General features: G+C 33.8%; 1 long non-coding RNA gene across 4 annotated transcripts in view; it reads left to right on the top strand.

Moving 5' to 3' along the window:
* Nucleotides 1-19,015, top strand: part of LOC103788544 (uncharacterized) — a 165,855-nt gene that overhangs the window by 45,205 nt on the left and 101,635 nt on the right. For 2 of the 4 annotated variants that reach the window (XR_008477130.2, XR_004735270.3), the window contains exon 3: nt 4,538-4,681. The exons of the other annotated variants lie outside the window; for them this stretch is intronic. This is a non-coding gene — a long non-coding RNA (uncharacterized LOC103788544). The remainder of the gene's footprint in view (nt 1-4,537; nt 4,682-19,015) is intronic. 4 annotated transcript variants of the gene reach the window in all.

The raw sequence follows: 19,015 nt of genomic DNA, 5'->3' as shown, positions 1-19,015 counted from the left end.
ACATGCTTGTTTTGATTAACAAAATGTTCTATATAGCCAGATATTTTGTGTATGGGCAAAGTGGAAATTTTCCCAATTTATTTACCTCTACATTTAGACATAAATTTCTAAATATTCTTATCTTATTTTGTTAAATTCAGATTTATCATTTATGAATAAGCCTAAATTTATTCTCTATGAATATACCTAAAATTCCTTAAATTTGTTTACATGCATGGACTACATTTTACCACTCTATATGAACAGATGACTTGCAATTTAATAGTTCTATTGTTATTTTTAAGTAAATCTCAATAAATCCCCCTGATGTTAGTAGACTAAAATTTTGGGAATAAGTTTATGTCTACCCCATCTGTAAACTTCATGATTTGAAAAGTCATTATCTTATTTCTCAGCTTTTATCTTTCCAGTTTAAGGAGCTCTCATTTGTAATCTGTCATTATCCAGAAGGCTCTCCATATCCTTGATCAAGAGTAGAAAGGTTAAGCTTCACTTTCTAATTCAGGACCTGAAGGAATTTGATAAGAGGCAGCCAAAGTCAGGAATCATTAATCACTATCATGTAAGAAAAATTGAGAAAAGTATCAAGAAATGCAGCATTGTCATTTGGGACCCTACTTTCTTTTTTCCTGTCCTACTTTTCTTTCAAATTTGAACAACATAGGTTAAGATAATTAAGTTTTAAAAAAGTCTTGAGTTACAAAGGCTTATGATAAAAATTTGTATTTGAAATAATATAGTCTCAAAATTATACTTTAATAAAATGTTATTAATAAACTTGGAGTCAAATTCTTCTTCTTCTGGCCAAATAAGAGTCATACAAATAATGTGGAAAATATGGAATTTTCTTATATTCCTCTGTGACTCTTCATATTGCTTCCTATCTGCATCCTCCAACCAACAAAAAACATAACCATCAAACTAGGTGTAGTATTTGTGTAATATTTTTCATATGTAGGTTTTGAGAGAAAAATCTTTAGAATTCATTTTTATATTTTTATGGAAGTAAGTCATGGGTTATAAGCGATCTGCAATCAGATAGGAATGAGTCGTTTTGGGGTCAAATGAGGAAAGGAAGAGAGATAAATAGTGTTAGAGAGAAAGAGCAAGAAGGAGAGCAAAAAAGATTTAAAGAGATTCTTCAAGGGAAATAGCACCTATGTTGGATGTATTGTTCTGAGAGATGCAGGCAATGGGAGATTATGAATGGCAGGTTGTTGACAATTATGGATGTGGAGCTCATCCAAGTAGAGTGTGGGATGAGGATAGGATAAAATATAGGAGTAATTTTAGAAGCACTAAATAAGCTGTCCCCAACCTTTTTGGCACCAGGTAGCACTTTTGTGGATGACAATTTTTCCATGGATGGCAGGGGGAAGATTCTTTTGGCTTTGGAATGAACCTGTCCCACCATACATTATCAGACATTCTCATAAGAAGCATGCAACCTAGATCCCTTGCATACACAGTTCACAGTAGGGTTCACACTTCTATGAGAATATAATGCTCCTGCTGATCTGACAGGAGGCAGAGCTTAGGCAGTAATGCTCCCTAGCCTGCTGCTCACCTCCTGCTGTGCTGCCAGGTTCCTAACAGGCCACAGACTGGTACTGGTCCATGACCCAGGGGTTGAGGACCCCTGATCTAAATAGTACAAACTCAATCTGGACCTATAGATAGAAAGACACTGACGGATAGCTGGGAAAATGGCCAACACTAAATGTTCATAACAGTTTTGCATACTTATTGAGTAAGTACTCAATATTCTAGTGGAGAGAAGATATTTTTGACAATTGCCAAGGAAAGAAAATATGATTATCTCTTTGTAAATAAATGTGTCTACCTTTTCTTTAACTTACTTGTACAAAGGCTGTGCAGTATCTCTCATACTGCTTGTATTCCAATCATTCTTTTAGGTTTCAGGTTAATTTTGAAGTGAGAGGATATAATTTGAACACTTTCAAGCATCTAACAATACTGCTTGGCATTTATTGGTCTCTTGTAATTCATTTCTTTTCATAACCACCATTGATAGCTGAAGAAAATCTTTGTTCTTTTATTCATATATTTTAATGGTTATTCGCATTGAATTATTTTGTATAACCACATGATTTTGTGAAAAGAATTAATATAATTATATTCACAAATGTTATTGTGAAGTTTTTATATAAGGTAAATAAATGAAATCTGAAAACAGATATAAACTCTGCATGATTACCTTAAACTCTTTGTAAAGTTTCTTCTCTTAAATTTAGGAACATAATCCTGCTGACCAAATGTTGGGGATAATTTTTTGAGATTTTAAAAGTGTAAGCTTTCTAAGGCTTAAAAATGATGAATTTGGCTACAACAAAAATAACAGTATATATTGAACAAAAATTCCACCGATAAATCTGGCAGATTATGACATGAAGAATGGACTTTTGCAATGTTTAAAATTAACAAGTTACTAATATGTAGGCTATAAAAAACAACCTCCCATGTCACCAAAAGGAGTGAAGATCCAAGAGAAAAATGAAAAAAGAAGTCTGAATGACTGACAAGTATATAAAGAATTTCTTTAGCTCATTAAAGAAGTGCAAATTAAATAAGTTAAGCAATAGCAGTAATTACTTCATAATGTGTCAAGTATTGGAAAGATGGATAATGGTAATTACTCTTGGAGGTGTTGATAGTTAAGAGCTCTGAACTGGAAATGTCCATTAATGAGGTTATATACCAGATCAACCTGATTGAACTTAATAAAATCATGTATTTGCATCACCTAAGGCCCTGTATTGCACTCCTGGGTATTTAGCTTTGAAATGTTCTCACATAGGTCCATGAGGTGGTGTGTGAAAGGATGTTTAGTATAGCCTTATTTATGGCAGCTGGGAATTGAGGGTGACTCTGGGTATCAATCATTAAAGTAATGGATCAGTAAAGTGCTGCAAATCTGTAATATTGGACACTTAGCAGCAACAGGAAACAAAAATTTAATTATTTATGGAACAATATAAATCTAAAAAATGTTGATGAATAATAAAAGTAGTCAACAAAACAAATTTGGAAAACATTAACATTTATGTAAATTTGAAACCATACTTCCTCTTCTCACAACAACTACATATATTATAGGACAAATTCATAGATAAGGATATACATTGGTGTGGGTACCTATGGGGAAGGAGGACAAGGGAAGAAAGAGACAAAACTAAGCTTAAAATGCATGAAACAGAAGAGAATAGAAAAGGTGTCTTTACTGGATGTGTGAAGTACAATATATTACTAATAGAAAGATATGATAAGCTCTCTAGTATTTTTCAGGATTAAAGGATTGATTGATTGATTAATTGACTGATTTTTGAGATGGAATCTCATTCGGTTGCCAGGCTGGAGTGCAGTGGTGCGATCTCGGTTCACTACAACCTCTGCCTCCTGGGTTCAAGTGGTTCTCCTGCCTCAGCCTCCTGAGTAGCTGGGATTACAGGTGCATGCTACTATACCCAGCTAATTTTTGTATTTTTAGTAGAGAGGGGGTTTCATCATGTTGGCCAGGATGGTCTTGAACTCTTGATCAAAGAGTTTTTGCTCTTGGACCTCGTGATCCACCCACATTGGTCTCCCAAAGTTAAATGACTTTTTACAAAGTATTTTTCTTAATACATGACCATACTTGAATAAATCAATAAATCATAAAACATAAATTACAGCATGTTTAAATGCCTGCATTAGAAAATATAATATTCTACCTTTTTGTAAGTCCTATATGTGGGACTGATCTTTCACTTTACATTCAACAGTTCGTACAGCAAAAGTGTTTTAAATCATAGTCAGTGTGAAGGAACAGATATGGTGGAAAAATTCATCTTTTTAAACAAAAGATTAGTAAAAGATGACTGATCCTTAGATGCATATTAAACTTAGAGTTAGAACTAGATGACCAATGACAAAAAAATAATGCAATGAGTCCAGTCAAAAGTCAGATGAAAAACTTAACACCTCTATAATTTCCACCCAACCTCTTGAAGCACAGTGTCTCTCTTTCTTTTTTTTAAATGGCAGTGAGGTTCTCACACATTCATTTACACTGCAATCAATATTTATTGTTAATACTCTTTATATTTAGTTTCTGAAACTTCCTAGTAATCACTATAATGTGATTTTAAGTTACTGCCTAAGGCAATACAGATTTTGTCATAAATAAGAAATTAGCTATGGCAAAAAGAACAGCATATTAACATGCTTTGGGCAACTGTTCTAGTTTTTGATTTTCTTTTAAATCTCCATAGTTGTTACTCTCTGCCGTTATTACACATTTTGTAGGCAACTTGTCAAGTTTTGGTTGTAGCTGTGTTTCCTCTTTCTCATGAATGAGAATTTTCATATCCTCAAGTTACTAAAGAGAATGGTGGAAAAAAAAGAAACCGAACACATTTGGCTTCCCAAATTGTAGAGTCCAGAACTAAATTAGATGGAAGCTGGGGTGAGGGAAGTTGGCTTTTTTTTGACAATGTAAAGTTGAATATATGATAGTTGATGTAATTATGTTTTTCAGAACCTGTAATATTTTTGTGCTATGCCAGAGATTGACTGAAACAACTATAGAATCTGATAGCTTCTTTAGGACCAAGGAGCAAGATGGTGACATAAGAATGCTATCAATCTGCTCCCTCTTCTCTACCTCCCTCCAACAATTACGGTGTGTATTATTTTCTCTCTCACTTCATTTTAACTCCTACCTCCTCCTTAGTGTGATAACTATTCATATGCACAACACATATTGTTTAAGAAAAAAGCTTAATGCACTGAAGCTTTCAGTGTTTGAAACTGAACAAAATTATACTCATGCAATTTTTTCTACTTTGGGCATTATTGTCTTTTCTCTTAGACAACAGTCAGCACAGACTAAAATGCAGATGAAGCTAATGGAGAATATCTTAGTATATTCATGTGGCTATAATAAAAATATCATGAATTGGGTGACTTGTAGACAAGAGAAAATTATTTTTTACAGTTATAGAGGCTGGAAAATCAAAGATGAAGGCTTCAGGAGATTCAGTGTCAGGCAAGGGTTCTCTGTTTCATAGATGACACCTTCTCACTATGTCTTTAAGGGGTGAAAGTGACTAGTTAGATCTCAGGAGTCTCTTTTACAATGACACTAATTCCATTCATGAAGGCAGAGCCCTAATGACCTGTTCACTTCCTCAAGACCCCACCTTCTAATGCTGTCACAATGAGGGTTAGGTTTCACTATGAATTTGAGGGACACAAAAATTTTTAGACCATAGAAGACAGCAAACGTTTCAAGAAAATGAGGGAAAAAGTCAGCATTGGTTAATATTTCAAAATACTATGACATTTTAGCAAATCCTGGTAGCTATCTTCTGTGAGTCCCAACACCTGTTTTGCCCTTCTTATATATAGTAATGGAATATTAAGCTGTGAGCTTGTCTGATTAGCTAAATAATACATTTCTCAGCCCTTTTGCAGCCAGTGCAGCCATGGAACTCAGTTCTGTCAATTACAGATGCATAAAATGATAAATTTACATGCCAGGGTAAGCCCTTAAGGGAAGGGTTGTGCTCCTTCTGTCCCTTCAGGTTTCCATTTTGTGGAACAAATGCAAGTCATTGTGACATGACACAACAGCAAGTCATCTTATCCTAGGGTCAAGTGGAGAAGAGAAAATGGTTCTAGCCAGAGCAATCAGGCAAGAAAAAGAAATAAAGGTATTCAGTTAGGAAAAGAGGAAATAAAATTGTGTCTATTTGGAAAGTGGACACAACAGCAAGTCATCTGGAACCCTATAGATGAGGGCAATAGCCTCTTTGCAGCAGCACAACACAACAAAAGAAGCTGTTGTGTCAGCCCAGTGACCATCACAATGACAATTAAATTTCAACATGAGTTTTAGAAGGGACAAACATTCAAACAACAGCATTCTACTCACTGCTCCAAAACCTCCTGTCGATTAACAAACAATATCATTTATTCTAACCCAATAGCTGCTTAAGGCTGAATTCATTCTGGCACCAGCTCAAAAGTCCAAAGTCTCATCTAAATCAAATATGGGTGAGACTTAAGGCATGACATAATGCTGAGCTTAAGCTCCTACTGTAAGATCAGAAAGCTATACATTTATATATCACTTAAGTCAACTGTTATTCTGGACAACCTAGCTATAAAATGATTTTTATATTAATCCTACAATTTGGAAAACACTATTAAATAATCTTGATCAAAACTTGCACATTGTCTTAGTTTGCTTTGTTTTGCTATAACAGAATACCACAGATTGAGTAATTTATAATAAACAGAAAATGATTGACTCATGGTTCTAGAGACTGTGGAGTCTAAGATGAAGAGGCCAGTATCTTGCAAGGGCCTTTTTGCTGCATCATTTTATGGTAGATGGGAACAAAGAGGGTGAGATAGAGAGCAAGAAAGGGAGAACCCACTTCCAGGATAAGGCATTAGTTCATTCATGAAGATGCAGCCATCATGACCCAAATAGTTCTTAAAGGCCCCACCTCCCAATACCATCACAATGGCAATTAAATTTTAACATGAGTTTTGGAAGAAACAAACATTCAAATCATGGGACACAGTTCATTGCACTTTCAAATTATCATTTAGGTTTAATTAATCTTGTATATGGCTTTATTCATTTGATGCAGATTCTTAATAGATTAAAATTCGGAAAGTGATACATTTTGATTCTTTTATAAATTCAAGTTAAGAAAATCAGAAGATAACTACCGTTATTACAATTATTTTATATTGTCCTAAAATTTTAGTTAATGCATGAACAAGAAATATTAAGAATTAAAACCTATGGTAACCAAAAAACAATTGTTTTTATTCGAAGATTTTAAGATGGCCTAAGTGGAAAACTCAAGGGAATAGAATGAAAATCTATTTAAAGTAACAAAAGACTTCATTAAGATGTTTGTTAACCAACTGAATACAGAACAATTAATAGCTTGTATATGTCAACAGTAATTCATTTAGAAATCTTACAGAAATAAGACTTCTTTCATGAAAGGAATAAAACTCTAGCAAAGAAACTTCTAAACATTATTAGGAAATAAAGAGGAAATTGAAATAATGTATGAGGCAGATGATGACATTTTTGAATGAAATGACTGAATATTATTTACACGTCAATTTTCCCACAAGTAATGTCTGTTTTGATTTAATTCCTCTGAAATTCCTAATGGATGTTTTGGAACTTTAAAAGTTCCATTTTATTTTGTATAAGAATAAAATAGTTTTTTCTTTTCTTTTTTGCTTCAAACATTTCTGTTTTAGGTTCAAACTTATAGAATTATATTTTAAGAATTCTGAAATTAGCTTTAGATTACCTATTCAAGGAAACTGGCTTATTGATTGCTCATAATATGGTGGCAGCAGTAGGGTTTAAAGACCATGCATGAGTGTAAGTCTTATCTTAGGGTCAAGTGGAGAAGAGGAAATGGTTCTAGCCAGAGCAATCAGGCAAGAAAAAGAAATAAAGGGTATTCAATTAGGAAAAGAGGAAGTCAAATTGTCTCTATTTTCAGATGACATGATTATATGTTTAGAAGACCCCATTGTCTCAGCCCAAAATCTCCTGAAATTGACAAGCAACTTCAGTAAAGTTTCAGGATACAAAATCAATGTGCAGAAATCACAAGGATTCCTATATACCAATAGTAGACTTAAAGAGAGCCAAATCAAGAAAAAACTGCCATTCACAATTGCTACAAAGAGAATAAAATACCTAGGAATAAAACTGACAGGATTTAAAGGACTTTTTTTTTTTTTTTTTTTTTTTTTTTAAGACGGGTTTTCACCATGTTGGTCAGGCTGGTCTTGAACTCCTGACCTCAGGTGATCCACATGCCTTGGCCTCCAAAGTGCTTGGATTATAGGCATGAGCCACTGCACCTGGCCTAAAGTACCTCTTTAAGGAGAACTACAAACCACTGCTCAAGAAAATAAGAGAGGACACAAACAGATGGAAAAACATTTGATGCTCATGGTTAGAAAGAATCAATATTGTGAAAATGGCCATACTGCCCAAAGCAATTTATAGATTCAACACTGACCCCATCAAGCTACCTATGATCCCCTTCACAGAACCAGAAAAATACCACCTTAAACTTCATATGGAACCAAAAGAGAGTCCACATAGCCAAGTCAATTCTAAGCAAAAAGAACAAAGCTGGAGGCATCATGTTACCCGACTTTAAACTATACTACAAGGCTACAGTAATCAAAATAGCATGGCACAGGCACCAAAGCAGAGATATAGACCAGAGATATGGAACAGAACAGAGGCCTTGGAGGCAACACCACACATCTATAACCATCTGATCTTTGACACACATGACAAAAACAAACAATGGGGAAAGGAATCCCTGTTTAATAAATGATGTTGGGAAAACTGGCTAGCCATGTGCAGAAAGCAGAAACTGGACTCCTTCCTGACACCTCTCACTAAAATTAACTCCAGATGGATTAAAGACTTAAACATAAGACCTAACACCATAAAAACCCTAGAAGAAAACCAAGGCAAAACCATTCAGGCATAGGCTTAGGCAAGGACTTCATGACTAAAACACCAAAAGCATTGGCAACAAAAGCCAAAATAGACAAATGGGATCTAATTAAACTCCAGAGCTTCTGCACAGCAAAAGAAAGAATCATTAGAGTGAACCAGCAACCAAGAGAATGGGAAAAAATTTTTGCAATCTACCTATTTGACAAAGGGTTAATATCCAGAATCTACAAAGAACTAAAACAGATTTACAAGAAAAAAAAAAAAAAACCCATTCTAAAGTGGGCAAAGGATGTGAATAGACACTTTTCAAAAAATACATATATGAGGCCAAGAAACATATGAAAAAATGCTCATCATCACTGTCATTAATGAAATACCAATCAAAACCACATTGAGATATCATCTCACACCAGTTAGAATGGCAATCATTAAAAAATCTGGATGCTGGAGAGGATCTGGATAACCAGGAACACTTTTACACTATTGGTGGGAGTGTAAATTAGTTCAACCATTGTGGAAGACAGTGTGGCAATTCCTCAAGGACCTAGAAATAGAAATTCCATTTGACCCAGCAATCCCATTACTGGGTATATATATCCAAAGGAATATCAATCCTTCTGTTATAAAGACACATATACACGTGTGTTCACTGGGGCACTGTTTACAATAGCAAAGACCTGGAACCAACCCAAATGCCCATCAATGATAGACTGGACAAGGAAAATGTGGCACATATCCACCATGGAATACTATGCAACCATAAACAATGATGAGTTCCTGTCCTTTGTACGGACATGGATGAATCTGGAAACCATAATTTTCAGCAAACTGACACAAGAACAGAAAACCAAACACCACATGGTCTCACTCATAGGCGGGTGTTGAACAATGAGAACACATGGACACAGGGAGGGGAGTATCACACACTGGGGTCTGTTGGGGGGTTCTAGTGGAGGGACACCAGAGGGTAGGGAGTTGGGGAGGGATAACGTGGGAAGAAATGGCCGATATGGGTGATGGTGATGGAGGCAGCAACCACATTGCCATGTATGTATGTATGCAACAATCCTGCATGATCTGCATATGTACCCCAGAACCTAAAGTGCAATAAAATTAAAAAAAAGAAAAACTAAACTAAAACAACAGTTAATGTTGGTCCTCAGTTATGAACTAAAAATGCACTTCTTCAAAAAATATCTTGAAAAACATCACATTTTATTTTACTTTTTATATTGTATTTTTAATATCATTACTATTTTGAATCTATAGTCCTTTATCACTTATGGAGCATATTTTCATATTTTATCTGACATTTTTCCTGATAAACGTGATTATAGAAATGGTTGTCATCTGATGGTTATATGTAAGGAAATTCGGAATAAGAGAAGTTAAAATGATAGTTTAAAGTGAAATAGGATGTAGTAACTCTTGACTCCTAGTCCAGGAATCAAGTCCACATGCCACCATGCCTAGCTAAATTTTGTATGTTTTTTTAGAGAAAGAGTTTCACCATGTTGCCCAGGCAGGTCTTGAACTCCTGCGCTTAAGCGATTGGCTAGCCTTAGCCTCCCAAAGTCCTGGGATTACAGTGTGAGCCACCACACATGGCCCTCTCTTAGCTATTCTGTATTGGCTTCCTCTCTTACCCACTCCCTACATGTTGGTGTTATCCAGAGTTTTGTTCTTTTACTTCTCTTCTAATTACAGTGTTCTCCCACACACTTTCTTTGTTTTGTTTTCTTTTTTATTGTTTATGTACCTGGATCTTCTAAGTCAATGTTTTTACCTTCAGGTCCTCCCTTGAGACGCATCCAGATCTTTAATCCCATTGTCTTTCCACAGCACATATAACATGTTCTCTGTCTCTCATTATTCAGTGGACTTCTTTCAGGCAGAAATTATATCTTGTTTATTTTTGCATCCTAAAGTCTAACAAAGTACCTAGCACATAGAAGATGTGCTCTAAAGGTTTTGATAACAAATGATCATAATAATACCAAGGCCTGTTTTTATGTCTGTAGTGAAACAGTATGATCGTAAAATGTAAAATACCAAGTTATACTTTTTGTTTCCCATTTATTGCTAACATTATTTTGTTCCACCTGTTTTGTGTAGCCTATTCCTGTCACACATACCTCCTTTTTCTTTCTAGAATAAAATAAAACAGCCTGGGACACTGGCTGCTCTAAATTACAGAATGTAATTGATCATGTACACTTTCACTAAACTGAAGCTAGGAAATGACCTTACTGCTTAATTTGGATTCTTCCTGTAATACAGCTGCATACAGTAACTGAAAATTAGTAGGCTAAATAAGCAACATAGTTCATGCCATGCGATGAAGATTAACTACAAGAAACACCATAATAAAGGATATTCTGCTACAGCTATGATTGCCATTGTAGCTCTCAGTTTTACATGGTTTCACCTCTTTTAAGTCAATGAGCTCTTTTTAGAGCTGTCTATGTGAGAAAAAATGTATCACACAGTGCATTTGCCTTCTCTTCATTTTATTGTTCCAGTCACAGTAGAATGACCTCATTTGTCCACTCTAATTTGCTCACCTCTTCCAATATGCTTCTTGTTCTAGAAAGCCAAATCTCATGCAAATACTATAAGCCTGTAGCAATTTTCTGCCAATTACATTAGGTTGAGTAACATTTCCCAACTCTTCAAAAATTACCTCCTCTCTCAAACATAAACTGATATTAATCTGTCTCTTTGGCCTACCTCTATCCATAATTGGAGCCAGTCATGCTGACCTCCCCCAGCATCACTTACATTTCATTGTCAGTATCATTCCTTAGACAAAAAATAAAATGTTAAGGTGTTTACCAACTGCAGTCAATGTTTGAGATGATAATTTGCAAAAAAAAAAAAAAATACATATGTGTGGCTTTATTTTTATATGCCATTAATTGCATAATCCCCCTTTGACAACTTTATTCATTTACTAACAAAACATTAAACCGAGGAATCACAAAACCTACAAACGAGGAGCAGGAGGCAGAAAGTAATTTTAACAGGATTTCTTCTTATGACTCTTGGTCTTAGCTTTAATGAATGAAGTTTGATTTTCACCTATTGACTGGGGACATGACCATGAAAGGTTAAAGTATAATTTAATGCTAATATTTGCAATCTCTAGGTGTGTCAAATTCTCAAGCTCCTGAAACATGTCCATTTTATTCTTTGGGCAAACTATGTTAATCATAGTTTGCTGAACTTATTATATGGCCTTGTAAGTATAAATCTTTGCAAATGCCTCTTTTCTTTGCCTAGACTATTTCCTCTGATTTCCAGATTTCTATCACTTCAAATCTCAACACCAAGAATATTTATATGTTAATGTATGCTTCTCATAACTTCTATGAGACTATTGTTACTTGAGAGCAGCTTTTATACATTCTACATTTTCATCTACTGAAATATTCAGAAGAGGGCTTTGAAACAGTTGATACTCATTGTCACCATGAATGGAACTAATTTGTCTCTATCAAAAGAAAAGTCTTACATGTTATATTACAGAAAATAGTTACTGTCTTCATAAAGAAGCCTACATTTCTCAATTAATATGTAAAACAATGTTAGCCAAAGAGTAAAAATAAATGCACAATTAAATGGAAATGGTCGTATAGAGAGATAAAATATACAGGTCAATAACAAGTGCTATTATTTTATGATTTTGGTTAGTAGGAAAAGGCAGGTTGTGGGAACATGGGGAGATATTAATTTTAGCTTGGACAAACTGAAAGAAAACTTAAAAAGTGACTCAAGGTTGTAGATTACTTTTAATTATAGAGTTGGACAAGAAATTAAGACATCAATAAATGAATTCTGATGCAGGGAAGACAAATCTCAAAATTGGAGCTTAGCCCAGGAAGTTTTTTGATTTCACCCAGGAAAGGATTCAAGAGTTAGCTGGTGGAATTAAACAGAAACTTTTATTGAAGCAGCAGTGTGCAGCAGCAACAGAGGTACAATTTCTTGTAGAGTAGGGTTACCACCTAGGTAGGGAGCCCAAAGCTGTAAGGCAGTTCTGCTGTCATATTTATACTCAGTTTTAATTATATGCAAATTAAGGGGCAGGTTATGCAGACATTTCTAGGAAAAGGATGGTAAATTCTAGGTTGTTGCCATGGAAAGGAGATGTAACTTTAAGGTGTTTCCATGGCAGTGGTAAACTGACATGGCTCACTGGTGGGTGTGCCTTCTGGAAAGCTGCTTCCACCACCCACAACCCTGTTTTACCTAGTACCCAGTTACTTGACCTGATGTCTGAGGCCTGCCTTCAGAGTTGAGTCTTGCCTCCTACCTCGGAATTACATTACATAATTCTTCACTTCAATTATTTGTTTACTCATCCAACAAACACCTTTTGAATGCTTTTATGTTCCATGCACTGTGTTAGCCTCCAGTGACACAAAGGTAAATAAAACTTAAAGCTTTCCTCAGAAACAGCTTACATCATAGTAAAGTAAAATATAATCAAAGACAGCTTTTATTTTTCAAAATCAAAATAAAAAGCAATAAATATCAAATATGCTTTTAAAATGTCTTATTTATTGTCAGACATATTCTAGACCAGCTGAACTAATAGAGTTGGTTACGAGCAGAATTCTTCACTCTAAATCTCTCATTTCCTTCTTCATGAGGAGGTTCACTTGGAGAGAAAAAAGCTATGTCAAAATAGTTTTGCTATATTTCACATTAAACTGTTCTTCATAGCCATCCTGCAGTGTCCAGATGTCTGAGAGGGCAAAAGATCTATATATATTGATGAGACAAATCTGAGCACATGGGGAGTCTACAACTGAGAATTTCCCTCAAGGGAGAGAATGTGTGGATACACTTTCCCTGTCCTATCAGGAAACTCACGGAGACATTTCACAATTGACAATGACAGTAGGATGTGATTCCTGTGGTGTATTCTACAAAGCACTGGGACTACTTAAAAGGTGTATGTGGGCTTAAGTCAGATAGTGTGCAGACTAACAATCAAACTCTGGGGTGCCTGCAAGGAAGAGGTAGTCAATTGAATTGATATCGTTTTTCTCTGAAATAGAAATAATCCTAGCTAAGCGGAGAGCTTGATTTGGATAAGATGGGCTCAACTTCACTCCTAACAGATCAAGAAAAAAAATGTTTGGAGTATTTTTTATATATCAAGTAATATGCTGGATACTTTTACTAAAATTAACACATTTAATACTTATAGCAGTCATGGGAGATAAGTATAATCATCTCCATTTTATATGTATTGAAACAAGTCTCAGTTAAACAGGTAAATAGAAATTATGTTCAAACCTAGATACATTTAAATGTGAAGTGTTAATACTTATTCATTACATAATGAAAGTTTGAACCATGGAGAACAGTGAGTAGAAAGTACTTAATCACCAGTTACCCAGTGACCTGGTCAAAAGATGATTTATTTCCACAGGAAGGTAATATTCCTTTAAAATATACCAGATCTACAATTATTATCAGCCAAAGAATCTTCTGTTGGGAAATACTATGATATCAATTATTTACTCAATTCACACATAAAAATTATTATTTAATTATGTGGAGTAACATCAAAACCTGTAGAGAAATATGTGTAGTTTAGAGTCAGAAATCATATTAAAGTTAGGTATCAAACCCAAAAGCTAAGTAAAGACTATATAATATTAAAGACATTTATGAAATCTCCTTGCCAAAAGATATTTAAAAGTAAGGGAACTCATCAGAATTTCCTTGAATGCTTTACATCTAATTCATGGAGATACTGGAAGATTACTTGATTTTTCTCCATAGCAATTTTTTTCCATTATATTGTCTTAAGAATCTTTAGTATTATAAACTCCTTAGTAAATATTTTTGTGTACTATATCATATTCTTAAATTCCTGATTAAGATTGATATACATTAATTTAAATGCATTGTTACCATTTTGCTATACATGTTGAAATAGTTACTTTAAAAATGATGAAAATTTTCACATAGGTCAATATAATAAGCTCCTATTTTGTATTATTTTCAATTACATAAGCATAAAGAGTAAAACTTAATGATATAAGTGGACATTTTTTCAGTGTAGGATTGTAAAGTTAGTATTTTCTTTACATTCAAAGGCAAATTGTCACTTATGGTCTTTTTCAGAATGAGAAGAAAGTTATCATGGGTTTAACAAGCTTATACTTGACTGTGAAAATATCTCATTTAAAATAAATTGAAAATTAGCAGCCCCTCTGTATTTTATATAACACACATTTTAAAATATTTTAGAAATGGAGTCATTTTTGAGAAAATATCATTCACAATCTTAGTCTGATGTTTAGAAAAATAAACAATAAATTTAAATTTGGCATAATACAATGTATAATGTTTCACTCTGTTATAATATGATGTAAGAGTGGAATATGATGAATCTGAATGGATTTACCCTTAGAACCATCATATGCAATTCTTAATTTTGGGGACATTTTCTCCTGCACTGAGTTTTCATGTTTGTAAATCATATACATGTAAAGATATTTCATTACACTTTAGAGAATGGTATGTGCTTTTTGCAAACTTAAGAGTTTTAAATATTGCTACAAATTTAATGCCAGAGATGTAATATTTTACCATGGAAGCATTTTCCCCCAAAATAAGTCTTCTTAAACACAAACCTCCTTAAAAACAAAAATCTCCATGGCTCAAACTTTGATTATATAATGAATAAGTTTGTTTTCATAGTACATGCCAAAATAATAATTGTTATAATTATTAGTAAATAGAAATAAATATTTGAAGAGTCGAGATTGTTCATAAACAGTCTTGCTCTAATACATTTGCAGATAATTTAATGTCCTTTACTAGTAATGATTTACTTTAAAGAGCCATATTTCACCTTGCTTTGTAAAAGGGCTACATCTAAAAATATATAATTTTATAAAATTCTATAAAATAGAGTATAGATTTGTCTAGACAATGTAACAAATCAACACGTAGATGTCTGTCTGTGTTTGCACCTTGGTAGTTATTTTAATGAGCAATATTTAAGATATTTATGACACAGGGAGGGTGGGGTAGTACCTAGCACTTCAGAAATTACTTTCATCTTCTCTGAAAAAGCTGGGAAGCTGTGACAGGGGTTACACCAAAACTTGGAGATACTGACTTTAACAAACTTTCTTGGCTCTCTTTAAAGTTAGTATGATGGGAATTTTATCAGAAATCAGTAATATGCTCTTCTCACTTGGTGCTGAGTACCACTTGACACTCAGGGCTGAATGCTCCTCTCAGCTATGGTTTTTAGCATTAAAAGTTACTGGAGATATGGTGAGGGAAAAAAACATGTGTGACAAATAGCAATCTCAAGATGATAGAAGCTGATCTTCCCCTTTAAAGTCACATGAATATAAGGAAAGACTATAAGAAATTTGAAAAAAGAATATATTTGTCCCAAAAAAGACAGCATCATTTAGGCATTAATACTAATATGTCTCCTTTGTAAAATAAGACAGATGTTTAGTAATTAGCAAATATAAATAAAAGTTTACTTTTTTGGTGGCAAGATGTCTCCTTTATCCTGGGACTTCCATTTTCAACAAGACTGAAGGGAACTATTCAATTAGCCTCCTGAGATATTTATGTTAAGGGACAATTTTGAATAACTTTGTAAATCATACTCTTCATTTACTATTAGGTATATTATATTTGTTTAATTTACATATACCATTCTCATATAAAATACAAAGAATATAGTAGAATTAGCAATAAAAATATTTACAGCAAAATTTATTTCTATTTATTTATAAACATATATTGAGCACATTATTTTTGAAACATTCTGAGCAAAGTGCTGGGAGAGGTTTGGAAATTATGTAACATAATCCCTGCCCTCAAAGATTTAAAGGACCCATTCATTGCAAGAATAAACTTTATATGGCAGGAACACATTTCAGCCCACACTAGAAAATAAAATTCTTTTTCATTTAATTTTCTCTGATATTTTATCTCTATTGTATAACCACATCTTTCTGGAGGCAGACATTTAATCTTCAAATAAACTTGTAATATCAGGGTCTCTGACGATTTAGTCCTCTTCTCTACTTCCTTCAGTTACTTGGAAAGCTTATATAATGCCAATCAGTAATCATATAGAAAGAAGTGTTGAGTACTGTGATGTCATCTGATTTCACTTTTCGGGATATATTTTGTCTCATCTATTTGTTTATTTCTTTTCATTGTTTATTGCTGTCATCTCCTGTAGGATATTATTAAAATACAGATTCAGGTTAAATAGACCTGGGCTAGGGCCTGAACTCCTGTGCTTATGACAAGCTGCTAAGAAAAGCTGCTGGTGCTGGTGCTTGGCCGGGTGGGGCTCATGCTCTGAGTAGTTAGACTCTGAGGAATAATATGTGTACCACCACGATCCCTGTCATTGCTTGATAATAGAATGTGCTCTGCATGCTCCTCTTTCAACACAAGACAGATTTCGATCTGGCTTTTTATTTCAGCTGCTTGTACCCTCCTCTCAAAAGGACAGCAGAAAAGCTGTCTCATGGTCTAGAAAAGATTTTTCTTATGCATCAACATGTCGAATACCCACTTGTAATTCATTTTTCTCACACCATATTGCATGGGAATTCTGATATCCTGTTTCTGTCCACAGGAATCCAGACAATGTCTACTCTAAGATTTCATCCCCCTTCTAATCAATTATTGAGCAAAGTACATAGGCAAGATACAGGGCCTGTCTTCTCAGACCGTCACATGAGTTTTTATTTATTATTTTCAAAATTATTCTTGACTGAGGAATCTAATTTCTGCTTAGGTGAGTAGCTGAGTTGGGTAGAAGAAGTTGGATCCCCAAGTAATTTTCTGATCTATTGTTTGTCCTGGGTCCTTAGCCTTGAAGTTTCAAAAACAGATATCATCTTCTTTTGTTCTATCTCATCTATTATGTCTTCCATTCTCCAAGTTATGGATGAAAAATTCCAGTTTAAATAGGAAAAGGTGAAATGGCAAATGAAATTAACAGAATTAAAGAAAATATATTTATTAATCCATTATCTTCCCTGAAACTAGATAGATGTTCAGACTGTACAGTAATGGGTAATTTTTCAAATATATTTTATCATGTGGCTGGACTTGTCAAAAATATATAATTTTTTCAGAAGCCATAAAGACTAAAAAGGACAAACCCCCACAATTGAGATGTGATGTCGGAGATGGGGACATAGATCCTGAGATCTATAGGACTGTAGGTGTCTGAGTAGGTCTCTAACTAGAGTTTCTACCAAGTTAGCAAATCTCAAAGGGATTTGCTAACTCAAGCTCACATTGTTTGAGATGGGATTTGGAATGCAAATAATCTCTAAAAAAAGTCCTGTTGGACAAACTTCAAACAATTCTCACCAAGTTTATGAACACTAACTTAATCACACCTACACATAAAAATTACTAAAAGTAAATATTTAAGCTTCCTGGTTCAAGAATTAGTAGAAAGAAAAATATGTAGAAACAGACATAAAAATATGAAATGAAAAAACAAATTCATTGAAAAATATTATCAAAAGTAATTCAAACAAATTTGGAAAACTCAAATTGGCCTATCTCAAAAAAAGAAATTAGATCAAAAAGGCTAAAATCTTCCTTTACACTTCCGTATTCACATAAAATCACATATCCAAACAACTTTGCATTGTTGTTCTACGAAATATCCATGGAATAGATAATATTAAGCTTTCTAAGATGTCTTCAAAAACTAGGAAAAAGAAGGTATGTTTCAATATAACTTTAATTTTATGTTTAAATCAAGGCCAGGCAAGGTCAGTAAATTGAAAGGAAATAAAATCCAAATTTATTGAATGTAAGTAGAGATATAAACAATTATTACAAACCAAATACAGTAATGCTTTGTAAAAAGGTAAAATGCTGCAAGATACTACATTCACTTTATGAATGAAAGATTGCTTCAAAATTAGAGGATATGTAAACATAACAAATTAGAGAAGAAAATGATCTAAGTGATTATGGCAATTGGTGAAGAAAATAATCTTTAAAAAATCAGCCAGGATTTATGATGAAATTCTTAGCACATTAGAAATAGATAAGAACTTATTTGACCCGAGAAGCAATTAGAAAAACCATCTTAAGTGGTAAAAGCAATCTGTTTACAATAAGAACATTCCAGTCAGTGCAATAAGGGACATTAAAAAAAGTGAGATAGGAAAGGAAGAACAGCTTAAATGTATCAAGGAAAAAATCCTTTGATTGGATGAGATAATTCAGCAAGTTTCCAAGAAAAGATCAAAATTTAAATTCAAAACTTCAGCATATTTATATACAAAAGCAACAAACTATTTGAAAGTACACACACATGCAGGATACCATTTACGATCGCAATGAAATATATGTTATCTAAAACAAATTTATAATAAAATACAAACATTAAAGCTCATTAAAGAAAATCTGAGTGAATTAAAAGATTAGCATGATTAGCAACAT

The sequence above is a fragment of the Callithrix jacchus genome, chromosome 16 (genome assembly GCF_049354715.1).
Source record: "Callithrix jacchus isolate 240 chromosome 16, calJac240_pri, whole genome shotgun sequence".
Taxonomy (NCBI): domain Eukaryota; kingdom Metazoa; phylum Chordata; class Mammalia; order Primates; family Cebidae; genus Callithrix; species Callithrix jacchus.
The sequence above is the reverse complement of the archived record's forward strand: the minus strand, read 5'-3'. Positions and strand labels throughout refer to the sequence as shown.